This window comes from Hylobates moloch, unplaced genomic scaffold (assembly GCF_009828535.3).
Source record: "Hylobates moloch isolate HMO894 unplaced genomic scaffold, HMol_V3 SCAFFOLD_23, whole genome shotgun sequence".
NCBI lineage: Eukaryota > Metazoa > Chordata > Mammalia > Primates > Hylobatidae > Hylobates > Hylobates moloch.
Window position 1 is genome coordinate 35,424,146 of NW_026652298.1, and position 23,486 is coordinate 35,447,631.

The 23,486-nt window shown below is 37.7% G+C and overlaps 1 protein-coding gene and 1 non-coding gene across 2 annotated transcripts in view; both read right to left on the reverse strand.

Moving 5' to 3' along the window:
* The window catches only part of RBFOX1 (RNA binding fox-1 homolog 1), a 2,506,415-nt gene that overhangs the window by 959,097 nt on the left and 1,523,832 nt on the right, over window positions 1-23,486 (reverse strand). The window lies entirely within an intron of this gene.
* LOC116462813 (U7 small nuclear RNA) lies at window positions 4,186-4,247 on the reverse strand. The gene has a single exon (XR_004246468.1). It is a non-coding gene; the product is annotated as a U7 small nuclear RNA (small nuclear RNA).

Genomic DNA, 23,486 nt, shown 5'->3' on the forward strand with positions numbered 1-23,486 from the left:
TCAAAGTAAATTTCAGACATCATTAAAATATCCCCTACAATTTTCAGTATACATGATGTTTACTCAAGTTCAATATTTGTATTTTTTTATGCCATTACTTCCTAATAATACTATATGACCACTATGAAACAGTTACAATAAATTTTGAAATTTGCACATTTGTATATTTTCCCTTCTCCATAGCAACCAAGTAAGATTATTACATATTCACACCGTATAAACATATTGCCAATAGGAAGATAAAAATTCTCTGGGAGAACAGAGAAACTGAAACGTGAGCACAGAGTCTGACAGAGAACATAGAACCCTGCTTAAAAAAAAAATAGGAGTAGGAATAAAGTTTGACAATTTCATTACCAGCAGGAAAGGGTGGAAGTCAAGAAGCAGTAAGGGAAAGGGGGATAGGAAAATCTAAAATCAAGATAGGTGCACGTGTTGCATGAAACCAATATGCAGAAAGGTGTCTGTGTTAGAGTTATTACCGGTATTCCAGAGCAGGGGAATGGAAGAACATTATGGCAAGACGCCATAATAAAAAGCTTAAAGAAGTTTACAAAGTTCAGTGAAGAGTATCACTCTACTCTTTAGGAATGCACTAACTCGCTTTCAAAGATGAACAAACATGGAAAGAACACAGCTTCCAGCACGTAGCAAGGTCCAGCGATGGAGAATGTCGTATTCAATCTCTAAATTCTACAACTACTTGAAATATGGAGCCATCACTTCCTTGTGGCCAATTTCTTGCTTCATTCTCTCTACTTTTCTCATATCGACACAGCATGTTAATTAGACTGAGATCATTGTATTTCATTTGATAATGTCAAAGTTATTGGAGCTCTGGAGTACATCCAAATTGCATTTCAATCTGTCACTTCGATGTTATAAATGACAAATCAATATTTTTAATACTTTTCTATCTTAATGTTGTCTGATGGAACAAAGCCAGCACATCCTACAAGAAATATGCAGATTACTAAGGCTATACTTTGAACCTAATGGAATGCAAAACACTCGTTTTTATGGTACATGCAGGCAGTGGGTCACCGGAGTAGATGGACGCCCAGCAGGAGTTAGAGAAATTAACACCTTTCTGAAGCTGAAAGCAGGGGTAACTTGTTACTGAGTCACCTATTCCAACTGGGATCCTATTAAAGTGCTTGATTTGAGGGCAAGGACATAAAATCTCAATTAAAAATATTTTTTGTTAAAGCCTGGACTCATGCTGGCACCCGTGGAAAATTCATATAAACCAGCAGTGCATCTGCATCTAAAATTCAATTATGTAAGTCCAAGATTGTAGCTGGTCAAAGACAGCTTTGTTATGAAAATAATAGCAAGTGGGTTACGATAATCACCCATTCTTCATAAGACCAAAGGGGCAGTAAACAGCGCAGGTTCAATGCCTGGAATTGCCGCTTCTGGCTCTATCTGCTTATATATTGTAAGTAGCAAGCTGATGATAACTAACAGACTCAAGAAATAAATCAGCATTACTGGCTTCCTTTGACATTTCATGCAGTCTAAGAGAAGTAAAGCTCAAAACTCCCAAATCAGATGCGCGGGGGAAGTACTGTGTGTTCTACCTTTGTAGCTCTTTATCCAGCTAGTGACTCCAAAATCATTTCACCTACAAGGAGGGCAAAGAGTTGCTGTACATGGACTTAGACATAGGAAGTCAGGATATTCACTCATCAGGGTACAAATGCTCCAAGAATACAGACCACCCTCCTTTAGGGAACTTCCTAGCTAGTTCCTCTTTATCTACTAGCATGTATTCGAAGTACATTTTCAGTCCGTTCATTTTTCTGGTAGAGGCCACTGTTATTTCTCTCCTGCACCACTGCCAACTTCCTCCTTAGCCACCTACTCCCCATCCATTCTAGAGTCAATAAAAACAATCACCTAATAATATGCATTAGAGCTCAATATCCTCGTCCTTAAAACTCTTCATTGTTTCCCACTGTATTTCAAATAAAATGTAAAGTAACTGAAAAGGCCACACAGGACCTGGCCTTTATCTGCTATTCGAACTTATGTCTACCCCTCCACTGACTTCTCTGCTAAGCTTGGCAACCCTGGTCTCCTTTTAGTTCTTTCCCACATCAGGGGCTTTGAACATGCTGTTTCTAATGATCCTTCCTCTTTTTGGCCAGTTGGCACCTTCGTATCACTTAGACCTCTGCTTAAATGGATTCTTCTCCAAGAGCCCTTCCCTGGCCCGCTGATCTGAAGAAAACACTACTATATCTTCTACCATCACTCACTATTTCAGCTTCCTGGTTTCGTCATCACACACATCCCCTTTGGCATTTATTGTTATTATTATTTATGTTTTTCTCACCTCCACCACTGAAGTAATAATTAGTCCACAAAGGCAAGGGTCTGTCTCATACACTGCGCTATCCCCTTAACATTAGCAATAAATGACGAATAAATGAATGAGTGAATGAGTGAATGAATGAACGAGTGAATGAATGAATGAATGAACACCCCTGTCCCAGCATAACTGCAGGTATTTTTAACTTGGGTCTCAATGTTTCTTTTGAAATATCTCTTATGGGGATGAACAAGTAATGCCTTTAGATACCATACTCCGGTCACCAGTTTATTTTAACATATTTCCATCTCTGATAAACTGCTGGTAACAGCGTATCAAGAAACATATGTCAAGAAACATTAAATGTGAATTTTAAAAAGGGTGTTTTGGTAGACTGAAAACATAATTTACTCCTGAGCCACCCTGGTTTCAGCTTCTGCTGCTCTTTTAAGACCAGTTGCAATCAAGTGCCTAAATACCATAATAAGGCATCTATCACCAAGCTCCTCTCTATGACCCATTATTAAAACTAAGAAGTGCTGTGAGGCTATGAGAACGATTCAATACAAATGACTTAACAGCTATTGATGAATTTCCTTTAACAAATGCCCTCCGGTAGAGCCCACGATTCAGTAGGTTTTGCTATTTCTTTCTCCTTCTCCTGCATCCCATTTTGCTCTCTCCAGCACGCCACTCAATGCAAATACAACAGCCGCAGTTCTGACAGTAACAGAAAGATCATAACCCTATACACCTCGACTGAAATCTTAATGTTAGCCCCTGGTCGATAGCTACATCAATTTCAAAGATGTCTTTCCAACCCAAGACTGCTAGAGAGAAAAATTCATAAAACTCTGAGAGCACCATCTTTTCATTTGTGTGCCTACTAACTCTGAACACCCTGACACAGTCAGCTTGCCCCTTATTATATTGTGAGGATGTAGAGATGGAGAAGTCTTTCAGAAATGTGTTCCCTGCTGACTATTATTCCAAGGGAAACAGAAAGCAAGACAAAATAAAAACATTTTACATCGCATTCTTCAGTGATTTTAATCATAAGGCTGCTCTGTTGACCCTGAAAAACTTTCCAAGTCGCTGTTATTCTTAAGCAAGAATCTGTGCACTGCAATTCTTTGGGCTTATTATTCACTGAGGTCACTAAGACTTCTTACCCCTGATGTACTGATTAGGAGAGACACTCCAGGAGATGAAGAATGTATATGAGGTCAATAAACGGTGCAATGAATGAAAAGAGAAGGAGCTTTGAAATCGTCATGGCTGCCTGCTGGATATGTACTCAAAGGCAGGTTAGTTCAAATCCCCAGAACCTCAGTATCCTTATCTGGAAACCGGGGAAAATATAAGTCCTACCTCCCAGGACGGTTATGAGTATAAAGTGCCTGAGTGACCATAACAGCAAGAACCAGGGTCCATGGCATGCCTCCTTAGGGGAAGGATGGTGGCACTCATGTGCTGAGCGCTTACTTTGAACCAGGCACTGTGTGCAATGCATCCTGTGTGCCTCTGTTCTCTCATTTAATTGGGTTGATGCCATTACTGACTTTCTGTACCAATGAGGAACCCAGGCTCAGATGGGAGAGACAACTTGCCAAAACACGGTCTTGCCTGGAATGCATAGCAGAGCAAGATCCAAAGTCAGATGTGTCTGAGACCACAACTTTTTCTCTAGAATGCCATCTGGCCTTCCTAGTAGTTGCTCAGTGAATGTTGGTTTCCAATACTTTTCACTCAACTGTAGACAGAAATATCAGTCATTTTATGAATACCCAGATTGGCTCCTCCTGTCATTTAATCCTATGAGTTTTAATTCTTCTCTTTCAAAAATATTTTTATTTTATAAATTATGAGAGAGCTTTCTAGCAAAAACCAGAAAGGTTGCTAGACAAATTCTAAAAGAACTGTAACACTAATTTTATAATTTTATGGGGTCTATGTTCTTCCTTAGACAAAGACCTTACCATTCTTGCTCAATGCTGAAATTCTAGCATCTAAAAGGTATTCAATAAAATCTTATAGAATGAAAGGTAAAGATAATTAATCATAACTTCTGAGAATTCATCATACATCTAAGCCAAGTTTAAATTCTGTATACTCCAAGTAAGTTCTGTTCATACATGCATAACAAGTTCAAATTCTATATACTCCAAATAATTCAGGGTTTCATTAGAGACGGGGTCTTGCCTTGTTGCTCAGGCTGAAGTGCAGTGGTGGAATTATAACTCACAACAGCCTCGAACTTCTGGGCTCAAGTGATCCTCCCACTTCAGCCTCCCAAGCTGAGACTACAAATGCATGCCATCATGGCCAGCTAATTTTTTATCTTTATTTTTTGGAGAGACGGGATCTTGTTACGTTGCCCAGACGGTCTTGAACTCCTGGGCTTATGCAATCCTCCTGCTTCGGCCTCCCCAAGTGTTGGGATTATAGGTGTGAGCCACAGTGCCCACCCCAAATAATTTGTGCTCATACATACATACATATGTATACAGTTATATGTGTATGTATATATGTGTGTGTATGTATTTGTGTGCATGTGTGTGTGTGTGTGGAGAGAGAGAGAGAAAAAGAAAAGAAGGCTGGGTCTGTATACTTCTGGTATTTATGCACAGCATGGTACTGAACCCATAATGGTACCCAATTAAATATGCATTTATTGCCTAATTGAGATGCTAGTAAATTATGCCATAAATAACACTGGGAAAAAAATGATCCTACCAGATAATAATTATATATACAAGTTCAGTTAACCCAAAAACTATCAGTAAAATAGTTCAATAAATAACGGTGTCACTACTGGTGAACAATCCTTCAAATCACACAACCTAAGTCTTGTAAAATAGGTGCATTTCAAAAGAGAAAGGATTGAGACAACACAGCCCAACCCTCATGATGCTGAAGTTGATAGCGTATTGTGCTTTCCACCAGTTTTACAATAGTGAAGCCGTAAGGTATGGATTGCCTACGAAAGTTTTATGACAGAAAAATGAATCTGGATGGCGGGTAGGGACTGAGGATAAGTCACAATTCAGACATCTATGAGCATGTAGATTCACAACTCCCAGGAATCTCTTTGCACAAGTTGATGTCCATGAAGTGGATAGTGCCCAGAAGACGTATTTCTGCTTGTGCAAAAAAGGTAGCACTCAGAAGGACATTGTAAGGGTGGTGTGGGATAGCAATTTTTTCTTTTTATCCAAGAGACAATATCTGAGATGTTTAAACAGAGGAGCCATAGAAGATACTAAAAATACCACTTTTAACAGAGATTATGTGAATACTGCCCCAACAGGCTTCTTACATATCCCAGGTGACAACAAGTAAACCAGTAAGACACACATATATATATATATATATATATATATATATATATATATATATATATTATATATATATATATATTTTTTTGAGACTGAGTCTCGTCTGTCCCCATCTGCAGGCAATGACCTCCACCTCCTGGGTTCAAGCAATTCTCCTGCCTCAGCCTCTTGAGTAGCCAGGATTACAGGCACACGCCACCATGCCAGGCTAATTTTTATATTTTTAGTAGAGATGGGGTTTCACCATGTTGGTCAGGCTGGTCTCGAACTCCTGACCTTGTGATCTGACCATCTCAGTCTCCCAAAGCGTTGGGATTATAGGCGTGAGCCACTGCGCCTGGCCAACCAGTAAGATAATTTAAGGATCTCCCATTTGGCATGGTATAGGGACCTGCTATGGTACCGTGAGGCATTCTGCAGAGGTCTGCTAGGACTTTGGTAGGCTAACATCTCAGTAATCTGTGGTAAGGGGATATCTGCACAGTACTAAATCTCCACAGGAGAGATGAGATTTTAGTTTGAGCCCAAGTGAGACACCTGCTGGAGTCTCCCAAAATACTGAGAAGGCTGCTAGGAGATGGAGTTTCTATGAACTGGACATCAACATTTGAGTTGTTATGCTTAATAAAATCTCACATTCCTATAACAGAGTTGGGATCACTAGCAATCTTTGGCTTATAAATATATAAATATTGATTATATGTATCAAGATTTCACTTTTCTACCCTATGTAAACTTTCAATTAATTAATAATAGTTAAGGATTAATAAGACAACAACACTATTTTTTTTTCCCTGACACCTGTGTCTCACTTGTCACCCAGGCTGAAGTGCAGTGGTACAATCATGGGTCACTGCAGCCTCAACTTCCCAGGTTCAGGTGATGCCCCCACTTCAGCCTCCCAAGTAGCTGGGGACTACAGACATGTGCCATCATGCCCGGCAATTTTTTGTATTTTTTGTTGAGATGAGGATTTGCCATGTTGCATAGGCTGGTCTTGAACTCCCGGGCTCAAGTGATCCAACTGTCTTGTCTTCCCATAGTGCTGAGATTACAGGTGTGAGCCACCATGCCCAGCACACCACTTTCTTGATTATTGTAGCTTTCCATTAAGTCTGGAAATCACACAGTATTCATCTTCCCAAATTTTTTTTTCAAAGATATTTTGGCCATTCAAGTTCACTTCCATTTCTATATGAATTTTAGAATATGTTTGGCAGTTTTTATTGGGAAAAAAAGGCCTGCTGGGGTTTGATTGGCATTGTGTTGAATCTATAGATCAATTAAGGGAGACTAAGATAAGTCTCTCAACCTACACACATGATATTGGCATATATGCTCACATATTTAAGTCTCTTTTAACTCCTCTCAGGTGTTTTGTAGTTTTAAGAGTATAGGATTGGCATATCTTCCATCAGATTTGTTCCTCTAAGTATTTCACTGTTTAAAATGCTATTGCAAATGATATTTTTTAGCTTTAATTTCCAATTTGTGTAATCTATAAAAATATAATTGAATTATATAAATTGATATTGCATCCTGCAACTTGATAAATTCATTTCTAAATTCCAGTAGCTTTCTTTTGTACAGAGCAGAAAATTTTGTGCACAGATGATCACACTGCCTATGAATAAAGTTTTTTTCTTTTCTAAAGATATGCTTGTTGCCTCCTTTTCTTGCTTATTATCACTGGCTAAAATAATGTGAAATGGAAGTGGCGAAAGCATAAATCCTTGCTTTGTTCCCAGTCTTGGGAGCCACACCAGTATTTCCTCATTAAGCATGATACTAGCTATACATTTTCCATAGATACCTTTTATCATATTGACCCATTTATCTTCTATTCTTGCTGAGCTTTTTAAAAAACTAGAATCCATTTTAGATTTTGTCAAATGCCTTTTCTGCATCTATTAAAATAATTGTGTTGGTTCACATTTTGTTGTTAATATGGTGTATTTCATAAATTGATTTTCATATGTTAAGACATCTTTGCAATCCTAAAACAAAACCTGCTTATTCTTGATATAGTATCCTTTTCACATATCAATAGATTTCATTTGCTTGTTCTTTTATAATTTTCATATAGGTATTCATGAGGAAGACTAGTCTGCGGTTTTGGGGGTTTTTTCTTCTGAATTTTTTTCCTGGTTTTGGTATTACAGTGATCGTTGCCTCATAGAATGGATTGGGAAACAAAACTTCCTTTTCCATTTTCTGAAAGAAATGTTTTGTAAAGTTTATTAGCAAAGTCATCTAGGCTTGGAAATTTCTTAGTGGGAAGATTTTTAACTCCAGATTTAATTTATTTGATATATGATCTATTTCTTCTTTAGTGAGCTTTCTTAGATCTCTTTCAAGGAATTTACCCATTTCACCCTTAAATCTTAATATCATGAAATAAGGTTGTTCATAATATTATCTTATTTTTCTTTTAATACCTATAGAATCTGTAGTGATGCCTCCTCTTTCTATACTGATATTGGTAACTTGTATCTTCTCCTTAACTTTACTAAACCTGGCTAAAGGTGTATTGATTTTATTAATTTTCTCAAAACACCAGCTTTTGGTTTCAAAGATTTCCTCCATTTTTGGCCTACCACCTGTTTTATTGATTTCAACTCTGATCTTTATTATTTCCTATCTTCTACTTAATTTAATTCACCTTCTTTTTCTATTTTTCTAAGGCAGAAGATTCAGTAAGTGATATAAGACCATTTTTCCCTATCCTAATATGGGTATTTACTGCTATGAATTTTTCTTCAAGTATTGTTTAATAACACTACACAAAATCTGATATGTCATATGTATATTAATGTTCAGGTCACTGTTTATTTTGATTTCCATTTAGATTTTCTCTTCGATCCACAGGTTATTTATTAAAGTGTGGCTTATTTTCCAAGTGTTTGGAGATTTTCATTTTATATTTCTGTCATTTATTTCTAGTTTGATTCCACTGTGGTTGGAGAAATAACTTCAATTCTCTTAAATTTATTGATTAAAAAAATAGTCCAGTCCAGAATAGCTCTTTTCTTGGTAATGTTTCCTTATGTACTTGAAAACAATATGTATCCTGCTATTTTAGGATAGAGGGTTCTATAGTCACTAATTAAGGCAAATTAGTTAATACTACTATTCAAATCTATATATTTAGTACTTTTCTAGCTATTTCTTCTGTCAGTTATCAAGAGACTAGCACTGAAATCTTTGGCTATTTCTCCTTGCAATTCCATCAGTTTTTGTTTCATGTATTTCAAAGTCGAGGTGCATAAATATTTAATGTCTTCTTGATTAAGTCACCTTTTCCATTATGAAATTACCTTCTTTCTCCCTGATGTATTTTTCTCTAGAATCTATTTGTGTGATATCAGTATAGTTACTTCAGTATTCTTTAGATTATTCATAGCATTCTGTATCTTTATTACTTTTTAAAGGAAAAAAATACACTTTATTTAAACATGCAAACACACCACTTGCTTTATATATTGAAAAGATAACATTGACAAAATTAAATCACAAATGAAAAACTGGGAAATCATTTACTGCATATATCATAGATGAATGGTTAATATCCCTAATTAATATACAGGAAAATGTGTTACAAATAATCGGAAATAAATGAACTTGATTTTTTAAATAGTCAAAACACATGACAAAAAATAACAATGAACAGTTATTTATTTATTTTTCTTCTTTCTTTCCTTTTGAGACAGGGTCTTGCTTTGTCCTGAGTGCAGTGGAGGGCAGGCTGGAGTACAGTGGTGTGATCACAGCCCAGTGCAGCCTCAGCCTCCCAGGCTCAAGTGATCCTGACACTTCAGCCTCCCAAGTAGCTGGGACCACAGACGTGCACCACCATGCTCAGTTAAATTTTTAAATTTCTTGTACAGACGGGGTCTTGTCATGTTGCCCAGGTTGGTCTCACACTCCTGGGCTCAAGGGATCCTCCTGACTTGGCCTCCCAAAGCGCTGGGATTACAGGTGTGAACTACCATTCATCCTTATTAACATGTTTGTGTCCTTATATTTAAAGTATGTTTCTTATAACACAGCCTATAATTTGATCTTATTTTTATTAACTCTGACAACCTCTACCTTTGAACTGAGTAAATTTAGAACATTAATATTTAATATGATTGATACAATTAGGTTTAAACCTATAATCTATTGGTTTTTTCTTTGTCCCAACTTTCCCTTTTCCTCTTTTTTCTGTCTTCTTTCAGAATAATTGAAAATTTTATTATTCTATTTCCTTTGCTGGCTTATTAGCTATAACTCTGCATTTCATCTTTTTAGTGGGAACTTTAGGGTTTATAGTAACACCATAAAAGGGAAATCTTTATAACTTTTTATTTTGAAAATATTACAAATTCACAGACAGTTGTAAAGATAGTATAGAGAGGTCTTGTTTCCCTATCCTGCTAGTGACATTGGTAACCCATTTGTTACATCTTATGAAACTATAATATCATATTATACTATATGATATTGACATTGATAAAGTGTGTTTGTATAATTTTATGCGCTTTTATTACATGTATAGATTTCTGTAACCACCACCACAATCCAATACAGAACTAATTTACCACACATTTCTCCTTCATGCTGTATCTTTATAGTTCTACTCATCTTTTTTTCTCCCACCATACTGGCAACTACGACCATATCTTTATACTTTGTCACGGTGAAAGTGTTATATAAATGACCTTGTATAGTCTATAACCTTTTGAGATTGTTTTAATTTTCATTCAACATTATGCCCTTGAGATTCATCCCAGGTGTTGTATATTGATAGTTCATTCAGTTTTTATTGCTGAATAGTAGTTCACAGTATGGGTATCTCACAGTTTCTTTAATCATTCACCTCCTGTAGATATTTTGGTTGTTTCTAGTTTTTGACTCATAAATAAAACTGCTGACAATAACTGTGTATAGGTTTCTGGGTTTTTTTGTGGACATTAACTTTCATTTCTCTGGGATAAATGTCCAGAAATGTGACTGTTGACTCATTGGTAAATGTCTATTTACTTTCTTTAAGAAACTACAAACTATTTGCCAGAAGACTTGTGTTATTTTACATTCCAATCATCAATATATGAGAGACACATTTTCTATGCATCCTTGTAAACAATTGATATTGTTTCTATCTTAAATTTTATCTGTTCTAACATGTGTGTAACGATATCTTATTATATTCTTAATCTGCATTTCCCTAAGAGCTAGTAATGCCGAATCCTTTCCATGTTCTTGATTGCCTCCATATATCCTCTTTGGTAAAATATTTCTTCAAGTCACTTTTTAAAAATTTTCTAAATGGATTAGTTTTCACCCTTTGACATTTTAAAATTGACAATAATTGTATATATTTATCATGTACAACATGACGTTTTGAAAAATGTATACACTGTAGAATGGTTTACTCAAGTTAATTAACATATGTAGAACCACACACACTTATAATTTTTGTAGTGAAAACATTTAAAATCTACTCTGTTAATGATTTTCAAGAATATAATACAGAATTATTAACTACAATCTATCACTATGTTGTACAACTGATCTATTGAACTTATTCCTCCTATCTAACTAAAACTTTGTATCCTTTGACAAATATTTCTCTAACCCTTTACCCTTCCAGTTTCTGGTAACCACCATTTTACTTCTTTATAAATTTATAGATATTAATTCTTTATTAGATATGAAATTTGCAAATATTTTCTTCCACACTATAGCTTTTCTTTTTTTTTTTTTTTTTTTTTTTTTTTGAGACGGAGTCTCGCTCTGTCACCCAGGCTGGAGTGCAGTGGCGCAATCTCGGCTCACTGCAAGCTCTGCCTCCCGGGTTCACGCCATTCTCCTGCCTCAGCCTCTCCGAGTAGCTGGGACTACAGGCGCCCGCCACCACGCCCGGCTAATTTTTTTGTGTTTTTAGTAGAGACGGGGTTTCACCGTGGTCTCGATCTCCTGACCTCGTGATCCGCCCGCCTCGGCCTCCCAAAGTGCTGGGATTACAAGCGTGTGAGCCACCACGCCCGGCCCAACTATAGCTTTTCTTTCCAATATCTTAACAGGATTGTTCAGAGACCACATCTTTAATATTTTTTTTTTTTTTTTGAGACTGAGTCTCACTCTGTCACCCAGGCTGGAGTGCAGTGGCATGATCTCTGCTCACTGCAACCTCTACCTCCCCAGTTCAAGCGATTCTCCTGCCTCAGCCTCCCAAGTAGCTGGGATTACAGGTGCACACCACCACGCCTGGCTAACTTTTCTATTTTTAGTAAAGACAGGGTTTCGCCATGTTGGCCAGGCTGGTCTCGAACTCCTGACCTCAGGTGATCCACCTGCCTCAGCCTCCCAAAGTGCTGGTATTACAGACATGAGCCACCGCGCCCAGCCAAATTTTGATGAAGTCTTATTTATCATTTTTTTCTTTTATAGACCCTTGGTGGCATGTCATCAAGCTCTAAGTTTGAAAGATTTTTTTTCCTATAGGATTGCCTGAAAGTTTTATAGTTTTATGTTTTCAATTTAACCTACGATCAATTTTTAGCTAATTTTTATGAGATGTGAAGTTTAGGTCAAGATTTATTATTTATTATTATTTTGCCTATGAGTAGCCAATTGTTCTAGCACCATTGTTGTAAAGATTGTTCTTCCTCCATTAAATTGCTTTTGCATTATTGGCAAAAATCAGTTGGTCATTGTTGTCTGGGGCTATTTCAGTGTCTGCTCTTCCCTTCCATTGATTTAGGTGTCTACATCTAAGCAAATACCAGGTAGTGATGATGACTGGAGTTACATAATGTCTTGAAAGTAGGTAGATGGATTTGTCCTACCTGATTCTTATTTTTCAAAATTGTGTTAACTATTCTAGTTTCTTTGCTTTTCTATTCAAATTTTGAGATAATCTTGTCTATATTTATTTTTAAAAACTCTGCTGATATTTTGAAATGATTGCATTACATCCGTGTATCAATTTGAGCTGAAATGGCATCTTTACAAAGTGGAGTCTTTCAATCTATGAACACACTATGCTTTTCCATCTATTTACATCTTGGCCTTTCTCATCAGCATTTGATAATTTTCAGCATACAAGTCCTGCTAGATGCATACCTAAGTATTTCCCTTTTTTCTGGGTGATTAAAATGGTAGTGTATTTTAAGTTGTTTTTATGTGTTTACTGTAAGAAATTTAGAAATCGTTTTTTGCAATGTGATTTCATATCCTGCGACTTTGGTGAGCTAACTTGTTAGTCCACAAAATGTGTGTAGGTTTTAAATTTTTGGTGTTTTCTATATAACCATGCAGTCCACAAATAAGAATAGCTTTATTTCTTTATTTTAATCTGTATGCCTTTTATTTATATTTCTTCTCTTACTGCACTGTTTAGAAATTCTTCACTACGTTGAATAGAAGTGGTGTCTTGTTCCTGTATTTAAGGGGAAATCATTCATTTGTACCACTGCATAAAATATTAGATGTAGGTTTTTTGCACATGTCCTTTATCGAGTTAAGAAAACTGCTATCTGTTCTTATTTTTTCTGAGAATTCTGGCTGTGTATCAATTTTGTCAAATTTTTTCCTGCATCAACTAATGTGAGCATGTGATTTTTCTTCTTTAACCTATCAGTATAGTGAATAACATCAATTGATTTTCAAATACTGAATTAGAATTGCATTACTGGACTATTCCTCATTAGGTTGGGATACATGTCTTTTTAGATATTGTTAGATTCTATTTGAAAATATTTTAAATAGTGTTAATTTATCCAGGATATTGATATGTAGTTTTCTTGTTTCTTTTGTTACTTTCTTTGTCTGGTTTTGTGATCAGAGTGTAATGGCTTCATAAAATAAAGTGGAATGTGTACCGCCACCTTCTATTTTTAAGACAGAGTCTCTCTATGTCACCCAGGCTGGAGTGCAGTGGCGCAATTTCAGCTCACTGCAACCTCCACCTCCTGGGTTCAAGCAATTCTCCTGCCTCAGCCTCCCGAGTAGCTGGAATTACAGGTGCCCACCACCATGCCTAGCTAATTTTTGTATTTTTAGTAGAGACGGGGTTTCACCATGTTGGCCACGCTGGTCTCAAACTCCTGACCTCAGGTGATCCGCCCACCTTGGCCTCCCAAAGTGCTGGGATAATAGGCATAAGCCACCGCACCTGGCCTACCTTCTATTTTCTAAAAAATATTTTGTAGAATTGGTGTTAAATGTTTTAAAAATATGGGTGGAATTATTCAGTGAAACCATTTAGACCTAGAGATTCCCTTGGTGGGGGGCGGGGTTAAATTACAAATTCAATTTCCTTAATAGTTATAGGGTTATTCAAATTATCTATTGCATATTGGGTGAACTGTAGTTTGTGCTTTTCAAGGGAATTGGTTTAAGTTGTCAAATGTGTAAGTGCAGAGTTGTTCAGAGTAGTCTCTTATTATCCTTTTAATGTCTGCAGGGTCTATAATAATATTCTTGGCTTCTTTCCTGATATTGGTAATTATTCCACTCTCTTTTTTTCCTATCATCCCTACTAGAAGTTTGCCACTTTCTTTTACATTTTTAAAGAACTACCATTTCTCTATTGTTTTCCTGTTTTCAATTTCATTGACTTTTGCTCCAATTTTTATTATTTCCTTTCTGCCGCTTGCTTTGGGTTTATTTAACTTTTTTCCCTATTTTTGTTTGAAGTAGGAGCTTATATTATTGATTTTAGAATTGCCATTTTTAAATTGAAAGCATTTAGGGCTATACATTTCCCTCTAAGGACTGCTTTAGCTGTGTCATACAAATTTTGATACATTGTATGTTTATTTTTATTAAGTTCAATGTCATTTTTAACATGTATTATGAGACCTCATTTTCAACTCATGGATTACCGAGAAGTTTACTGTTTAGCTTCCAAGTGTTTGGGATTTTTTCCTGTTCTCTTTATGTTATTAATTTCTAATTTGATTCTACTGTTGTCAGAGAGCACACCCCAAGATTCCCACTGTCTTTACATTTGATGTTTATTTTATGGCCTAGGACGTGGTCTCTCAATGTATATGCTCTATGGGCTCCTTAAAAGAATGTGTATTCTGCTGTTTTGGGGTAAAGGGTTCTGTAATTGTTGATGACATCCTGTTGGTTGACGGTGGTGAGTTCTTCTCTATCCTTCCTTATGTCCTATACAGTCATTCTATAAAATGTTGCGAGATGGATGTTTAGTTTTACAATTATAATTGTGGGTTCATATATTTGATTTTTTCCATTCCATATGTTTTTGCTTCACAGATTTTACAGCTCTTTTATTTGATACATACACATTTAGAATTCCTATAAATACTCTCCTGGGTTCTTACTCTCCTATCTGGTGCTCTATCCTCAGAATGACAGGTGCCTTGGTCCCCAGACCCTCAGTTCCACTTCCTCAATACAGGGAGTACTCCAGGCTTCACCTGAGTTCCCCTCCTCTCCTTACGGAAACTCTTAAGGCAGTAAGCTGGGTCAAAGGACTCACCTCCTTTGCTCCTGTCAAGGATTGCTGTCCATTACTGTTTGATGTACAGTGTTATGCAAACCATTGTTTCATGTGTTTTGATCATCATACAGTAATTTAAGATGAGAGGTTAAATCTGGTCCCTATTACAGCATCTTGACCAGAGGAAAATGCCCGACTTTTTTTTCTTTTTTTTTTTTTAAGAATTACTGGGAAAAAAAAAAAGACAAGTCCTTTGTGTTTTTGTTTTCTGTGGTAGACACACATTATTATTCCCAGTGGCAATAGTTAGAATTTATTTAGCACTTTTCTCTGGGTCAAGAATTGTGCTAAGGAATGCTTACTCATTATCTTATTTAACAAATTTTTAAATGTAACAGGCTTCATGGCTTCCCCCATCTCTAAAATATTATAGTACATTTTGTTTAGGAAAAGTCTGCAATGTCCTAAATAAAAGCAGTTAACTAAATGAAATATAAATAATCTTGATATAAGATACCTTTCCTCTTATTAATAAATGGACTATTATTTAAATCCCATATATCATTTGTGTAGCTAGACATTCATCCAACCGAAGGCTCTGCGACATTTTGAGGAAAAAACCTAGCCTATATTGAACCTGATTAACACTCTTCACTCTTCCCAACTGTATTTATTTGCTAAGCCCTCACATCAAATGAGCCTCAGGCGAGAAAACACATCCTAGACACACAGCCCAGATTTAAAACTGATGTTGAGCCTCAGTGACTTCCAGAAAGTTCATAGGCACCACTTAGCAGCTGTTCTGGCCAGCTGAAGTGGACAAGGAGTAACGTGACTGGTCTTTTTAACTTTCAAATATTTGAATTCTATGTTAATACTGTGATGCGCACTTACATGCAAGCCCAATATTTCTTCTAGTCTTTACCTGATAATTTAAACATCAGATAAACCTGATGCATTTTTATACTTCTAAACAAGAAATCTATAAATAACATATAACGGTAGGGATAATCACAAGTGAACTTTTGTTGGAAGAAATACGGGGAGATGCAAAAATATCATAACCCTTTATTCAAATTATATTGAGTTATTTTTTGCTTGACCTATCGCCAAATATCCATCATTCTTGCCAATATTCTTTATAGCTTTGCCTCTGTTGTTTCCTCTATTGTAAACCCAATGAAGGCAGGGACTCTTACTCAGTACAGACTTTTCACTGCCCACTGAAGTATCTGACACATGGTAGATGTTGACTGAATACTGCTTAAATGAGGCTCCTCTTTTCAGACAGTTTCCATGTCAGGGATAAGTGACAAATACAGGGCACACAGGCTGTCGCTTCCCAGTGCTATGTTCACAGCAGACATCATCAATCCATCACGGCACTCCTCCCTGCTAAGTCTATACCTGGGCTCCAAATAAATTGCTTCAGACTCCAGGTATCCCACTTTCCAGGGTATCCACATCCGGAATTCACATGTATGAATACAGCATTCCATACGTGGTCAGAACCACCACCTGCTACAAATCACAACCTCTCCTTCTAAACTGGTTTTCCCAGTGTGAAGAGTCATTAAAGAACTAAAAGTACAACTACCATTTGATCCAGCAATCCCATTACTGGGTGTCTACCTAGATGAAAAGATGTCATTATTTGAAAAAGATACTTGCACATGCATGTTTATAGTGGCACAATTCACAATTGCAAAATCGTGGAACCAACCCAAATGCCCATCACTCAGTGAGTGGATAAAGAAACTGAGGTATGTATATATATGATGCAATACTACTTAGCCATAAAAAGGAGTGAATTAACAGCATTTTCAATGACCTGGATGAGATTAAAGACTACTACTCTAAGTGATGTAACTTAGGAATGGAAAACCAAACATGGTATGTTCTCACTGATATGTGGGACGTAAGCTATGACAATGCAAAGGCATAAGAATGATACAATGGACTTTGGGGACTTGGGGGGAAGAGCAGAGGGGTGAGGGATAAAAGACAATATGATGCAGTGATGGGTGCACCAAAATCTCACAAATCACCACTAAAGAACTTACCCATGTATCCAAATACCAACTGTACCCCAATAACTTATGGAAAAATAAAATTTAAAAAATTAATAAAATAAAATAAACTGGTTTTCCATGGTAACAACATGGACGTAAATTGTATTTATGTCTCCTTGCATGGCTAAAATAATTTGAAGCAGAAGTTATGTAATATTGGATAGATCAGAAAATATTTGGGTAACCATGCTGAGATTCCTAAATCCCTTTCAAAACAAAGAGTTAATTCACCTGAGCAGCCCAACCAGGAAAGTAAACATAATTATTCCAAAAATTAAAGCAAAAGGCAAAAAAACGACAACAAAAACTACCTCATTCTTCAACCATCTGCTTATTACCAGAGGTCTCAGGAGGAGGCCCTGGGAATTATGTAACCAATGCTCCAGCTCAAGCATTCATTTCCTCGTGTCTGTGTTCTCCACAGTGGGAGAGGAACCACAGATCACCGCCCATGCCACTTGGGAACTATCATGGCAGACTCCTGCACTGGGGCTTCTCATAACCAAACTCAGCTTCTAGGGGAAATGCAACCCCTAGGGATTTGAGAGAGTCTCAGCATCGTTACCCAAACATTTTCTGATCTATCCAATGTTACACAACTTCTGTTCCAAGTTACTTTAGCCATGCAACGGGACATAAGCAAATACAAGTCACATACATGGGGCGAGTAATAGTTAAAACAGCCAACAGGAGCTGCCACTCAAACATCTCCAAATAAATAACTGTTGAATATGTATTCTCTGAAGATTTAGTCTCCGACAGGCACTGCAGAGACTAAGATAGAAAAATATCTATCCATTTGCCTATTTACAACTTTCCAATCCTTAAAAGGAAAGCCCTGAATAGTAGGTACAAGCTCCCTAGCTGACAGCACCAAATAACCAGGTTTACAGTTTAAGTAATTCCACTAATATGACCCCACTGGTGAGTGGCTGAGTTGGGTAGGAGGCAAGTGTACTTAACTCTAAAACCATACCCTTTCTATTAAACCATGTGCATCTAGCAATAAACCACCAGTTTGGTTTTCGTTGTTGTTGTTGTTGTTGTTGTTGTTGTTGTTGTTGTTGAGACAGAGTCTCACCCTGCTGCCCAGGCTGGAGTGTATACAGTTGTTTAATCATGGCTCGCTGAAGCCTTGACTTCCCTGGCTCAAGTGATCCCTCCACCTCAGTATTCCAAGTAGCTGAGAACACAGGCCTACACCGTGCTACCACACCAGGCTACTTTAAACAAAAGTACAGAAACAGAGTCTCACTGTGTTGCCCATGCCGGTCTTAAACTCCTGGGCTCAAGAGAGGAAACACAACCTAATAACACATTCTAGTAACATTTACCAGGCATCAAGAACTACTGAAAATGACTCATCTTTTCATTGCTGCCTCTGTTTTTCTTTATGCATCTAGATTTTGTAAAAAATATTTTCCACAAATCTTAAGTACAACTTATATTGTCCTGATTGAATAGGAGTAAAGGGAGGAAGAGAAAGGAGAGAGGAATTAAAGTCTAGTGCTGCTTTCCAACTCTTCCCTCACAAATAAGATAAAATATGTGTAGAATGAGAGGAAAAACTATCACAAAGAAAAGAATGTCTGAGGAATAGAGACCTAGTCCCAGAGAGTTTAGCAGAGTAGTTAAGAACACAGTCTTAATTCCACGGACTGAATTCCTAGTTAGGCCACTTGCACTTTGGGAGAATTCAAGTAAGTGATTTAACTTCCTGGACCCATGTCCTCATCTGTAATGAGGCGATACCGTGACCTTTATCATGAGGATTAAATGAGATAATCCACATAAAGGAAATGGCTACATAACTGTCAGTGTTCAGTAAATTAGAGCTGTTATGATCAAAGATTAGCAATCTTGTGAATTCAAAACCTAGCCCAGAGGATAGTCTTTCTTCCTTCTGAACAAAGCAAATACATCCATACCAGCCCTCCCACGCACACTGCGTAACAAAGGGCATTCATAGATATTCAATGGGGGTTGGACAGAGGGGTCAGACATCATACAATTGCAGAGCTGCACGGATGTGGCCTGAAATCAAAAGCACAAAAAAGTCAAATAAACCTGTTGAACCTTGTATAATTCTGGCAGATCCCTGTGCAATTCTGGTAATAAGACTGGAACTTCATATCCAGGCAGTTGGGTAGAAGTTCTCTAAAATGACCATGGCAAGAAACATAAGCACGTGTTAAACTGTAATGATGTGCCAGGGACTGAACACTGTGCCCTTTAAAACTTTGTCTTTATGGCAATGCTTAAAGATAGACAAAGATGCTATTCAGACTATCTAAGAACTGAAACCCTGTACAGCATAGCGCTGACAATTAGAACCAACACTGGCCATGCGTTCTGGAGTGAGCTGGTCAGCTCTGGAGTGAGCCCCTGCCTTCCAGCAGCAAGTCACAGAGATGGGAGTAGAATCCAGCTTTGTCAGATTTCAGAGGTCAGAATTTTTTTTTTAAGACAGGGTCTCGCTCTTTCGCCCAGGCTGGAGTGCAGTGGTGTGATCTCAGTTCACTGCAGCCTCAACCTTCCGGGCTCATGCGACCTGCCCATCTCAGCCTCCTGAGTAGCTGGGACTACAGGTGCACACCACCACACCTGGCTACTTCCTGTAAGGAGCTCAGGTTTTTAACTACTGCAGGCTACAACCATTATTTATATTTGCTACATATTATTAAATGGTTCATTACAAAAATATTGACTCGCTTGACCTACCAAATTCTCCTATTGCCCTTATAAAAGCCACCAAAAAACCTTTTAAAATTTAATTTTCAGGAAGGCTGTAGGACTGAGTGGGTTCAGCTGACAGGCACAGGCTTTGCTCTGACATATGGGTGTATAGATCAGTTCAGCATATCTGGATTATGGAAGGATGGAAGGACTACATATATGCCCAAGTCATAGTTCTGTTTCTATCATACTGAAGGCCAAATTTCAAAAATGGGAGTTGGCCAGGGCTCTGGCACCTGCAGATAAATAAATACTGACGAAGGGCTTTCTAATGACATATGGGAAATGAGGGGTTGGCTTTTCTCATTATTCACATTTTGATACTTGCATTCAACAGTGCTTATATTCATACACTTCTGTTTTCAGCATCTTTTTAAGTAAGAGGGAGCCCTAGATGTTGACATCTCTTAATAAGTTAATTTTTAAAAAGACTACGTACCTAATCTTTAAAAAAATGCCAATAAAAAAATTATAATTCCTTCTGCAAATAATGTGTAAAAGTAGCTTTTACTTCATTCAGAAATTAGTATTTTCATCATTTGTCATGAAATATAACACAAGGATCAACAAACTTTCAGATGCAAATTTGTTGTGAAAAGTTTACATAATGGCTATCCGAGGTAAAACAAAAACATGAACAAAAAAACTCCACCTCATTATTTACTCTTTAAAAATGTAGGTGTGCAGCATGTACAGAGGCACTGGCAGAATGTGCTAGTTCTCCCATGGCATAAATCAGGCTTATGTGCTTTAGGCAACAGAGGATGTCAACACTCTACATAAATGCTAACCATTCACCTTGCTCTTCTCTCCAATGTCACTGTCCTTGCATTAACACAGAGGGTCCCTGCCTTGCAGACCTACTATGTGCACTAATCGTGGTGGAAAGTCTGCCTATTCAGGATGAAAAGAAATTGCCTGCTACACTAAATCTGTTTTCTAGATTACAATCCTAAGCCCATCCCCCTGGAAGAGCTACTCAATGAACCTGGTGACCTCACCATCCTCAATCAACTCCCCAGTGCAGGTGCAGTGCAGGTGCCTGGGCCAGGGCAGTCACCTGCCTCGGGGAAGCTGATTCCCAGCAAGGAATGCTGCATCTGTCAGAGACTCACTCTCTCCTGAGAATCTGAACTGGAGCCTGGGGCCGAGACGGTGAATTCTGGAGCTGGAATTTCACTGTGGATTCTTGGCCACATCTAACACCACTGTAATTCAGTTACATGACAACCGAGGCTGCAGAGAAGCAGAAACTGTGAGTAAGCAGGGAAAGCCAGTCTTTGGAAAGAAGGAGGGATCAGATACATAGGGGGAAGAGACCAGAAACTATGCAGAAGAATCAGATGCAAAGGGAAGACCGAAAGAGAAATGAAGGAAAGGTTAAAAAAGGGGTAGATCTCAAGCCCTAGCTTGAGTCATTACAATACAGTTCCCAGAATTTACCTAGATTCTTTAAAAAAAAATCTTCCCTTTTGATTCAAACTTGGTTTCAGTAGGCTCAGCTAATTTCATACATTACTCCTAGATGTCAGATTTTAACTGGCTGTGCAAGAAAACACAAGAACACCCAGATACTTTGTTTGTTTGGATTCCCCTAAAGGCAGACAATGAGCCAAGGATTTTAGAACAGGTTGTTCATTTTGGAGGGTAGGAAACAGCAATGGGGAAGGGAGAAATGGAGAAATTAGCACAGGGAAGAAAAAAGCATCCTTTAATAAAGGATGCACTAAGAAGCCAGATATACAATGGGTCTAGTCATGTGGGAAAACTTTCAAAACAAGTGCCTCAGCATTATCCTACCCATGGCGTGAGGGAGCTGGAGTATTTACACTCCAGCTCCCAAGAGCTATTGTTTAAGGGCTGTTCCCTGGAGTATTAATTACCTCATAGTTCTGGTCTCCTATTGTGCAGGGGTAAAGCAACTTCCCATAATCCTGAGAAATACTCTCAAGCGCTGAGACACAGATAATTGCAGCTATAATTCTGCAAGAGCACAAAAAGATGGCAAACCCACAGGATGAAGGACAGAGTAGCAGTGTGCTACAAAAGACGAGATGTGAGGTCACTGATCCCCTGTTTCTAAAGTATAGTCATGCCTTAGACATCAATGATCCACAATGATATATGATCAGTATCCGCCTGTGCTTCTGGCAGTATTTTTGTGTCCTTTTTAGTTGTGCAGAATTCTACTTCCCACCTCATCTTACCATTTCCCATTAGCCTTCAGTATTTGGATTTAGTTTCTCTAGGATCTGATAAGTATCTTCCCTGTATTTTTGCCCCTTAGATAATTCTAGCTATCCTCAGCAGTCCCTCTGTATTCATCTTCTAATTCAGGCTTTCCAAGGGAGGAATATAACCAGTTTTCCAAAGGTAGACGATATTCCTGAGGTAGGAATTTATAATGTGGCTTCTGATCTGGGTTGCAAACATAACCTCTCTTTTGTGATCTCTAACATCAATGATATGAACAAAAGCAGTGTTTCCTCATTGCTGGTTCTTGATCATTGTGCAGCTAGCTGGGGAGCCTGTCAAAGACAGAAATCTCCACACCCCATATTTGGTAATTCTAATTCAAGGGGGCAGGTTGGGGTCTGGGAATCTTTAGTAAAGTCTCCTTGTGACTCTGCCCCTCAGCCACATATGAGAAACTCCTAGTAAATGAAATCTAAGGCATCTTCCAACTCTAGAATTCCTAATCCACTAAATAATCAGTTTTGTCTGTTTGCCCCTAGCAGTGACCGTAAAAATCGTTTGGACAGTGGCATTTCATCTAAGAGGTATTATTTCATCATGATTGAAGATTTTCCACAAAGTGACCAGTCTTCACATTAAACAATGATATCACTATCATCTCTGAATCCAATCCCTTTTTCAGGACTGTAAATAGACAGATACATAGATACATAGATTGATAGACAGATTAGGTAGACAGGTAGATAGACGGATAGATAGATTAGATCAGTTAGGTAATTAGATGGATAGATTAATTAGATTGATAGATTAGATATAGATGAGATAGAGAGATTATAGATACACAGATGATAGAGACAGAGAGAGAGAGATTCCACATGCTTACTGCTTACTATATAATGTATTTCTTATTCTAAATTGGGCATGAATGAGATTCAAGGGATTCTCACCATTGCTACCCCCATCCTTAGGGCCATACACTGGTGTACAGTTCTACCGTCTCCCTATATGAACAATTTATATTTGCTCAGGCTTTGTTCCTATGTAGCCTCCTCTTCTCCATATGGGTAAAGAGTTATAATTATTTAAGGCTTCTTTTAGGAAAGCAAATACTTAAGTCAAAGGAAGCAGGAATTGCAAAGGTGGAGAGATGTCTTTCTAACAGGCAGCCCGGAAATACATAAAGAACATCAAGATTATCTGCATGATTATTTCCAAGCCTTCCAGATTACTTCTGAGACAAAAATGTTCAACAAGTAGAGTCATTTGTTGGCATCAGGATCTGAATATTTGATCAGCCATTATCTCTTCTCGGAGTCAGGCATCCAGTACAAGTTTTACATGTTGTACCTCCTGGGCCATTCTCCTTTCTA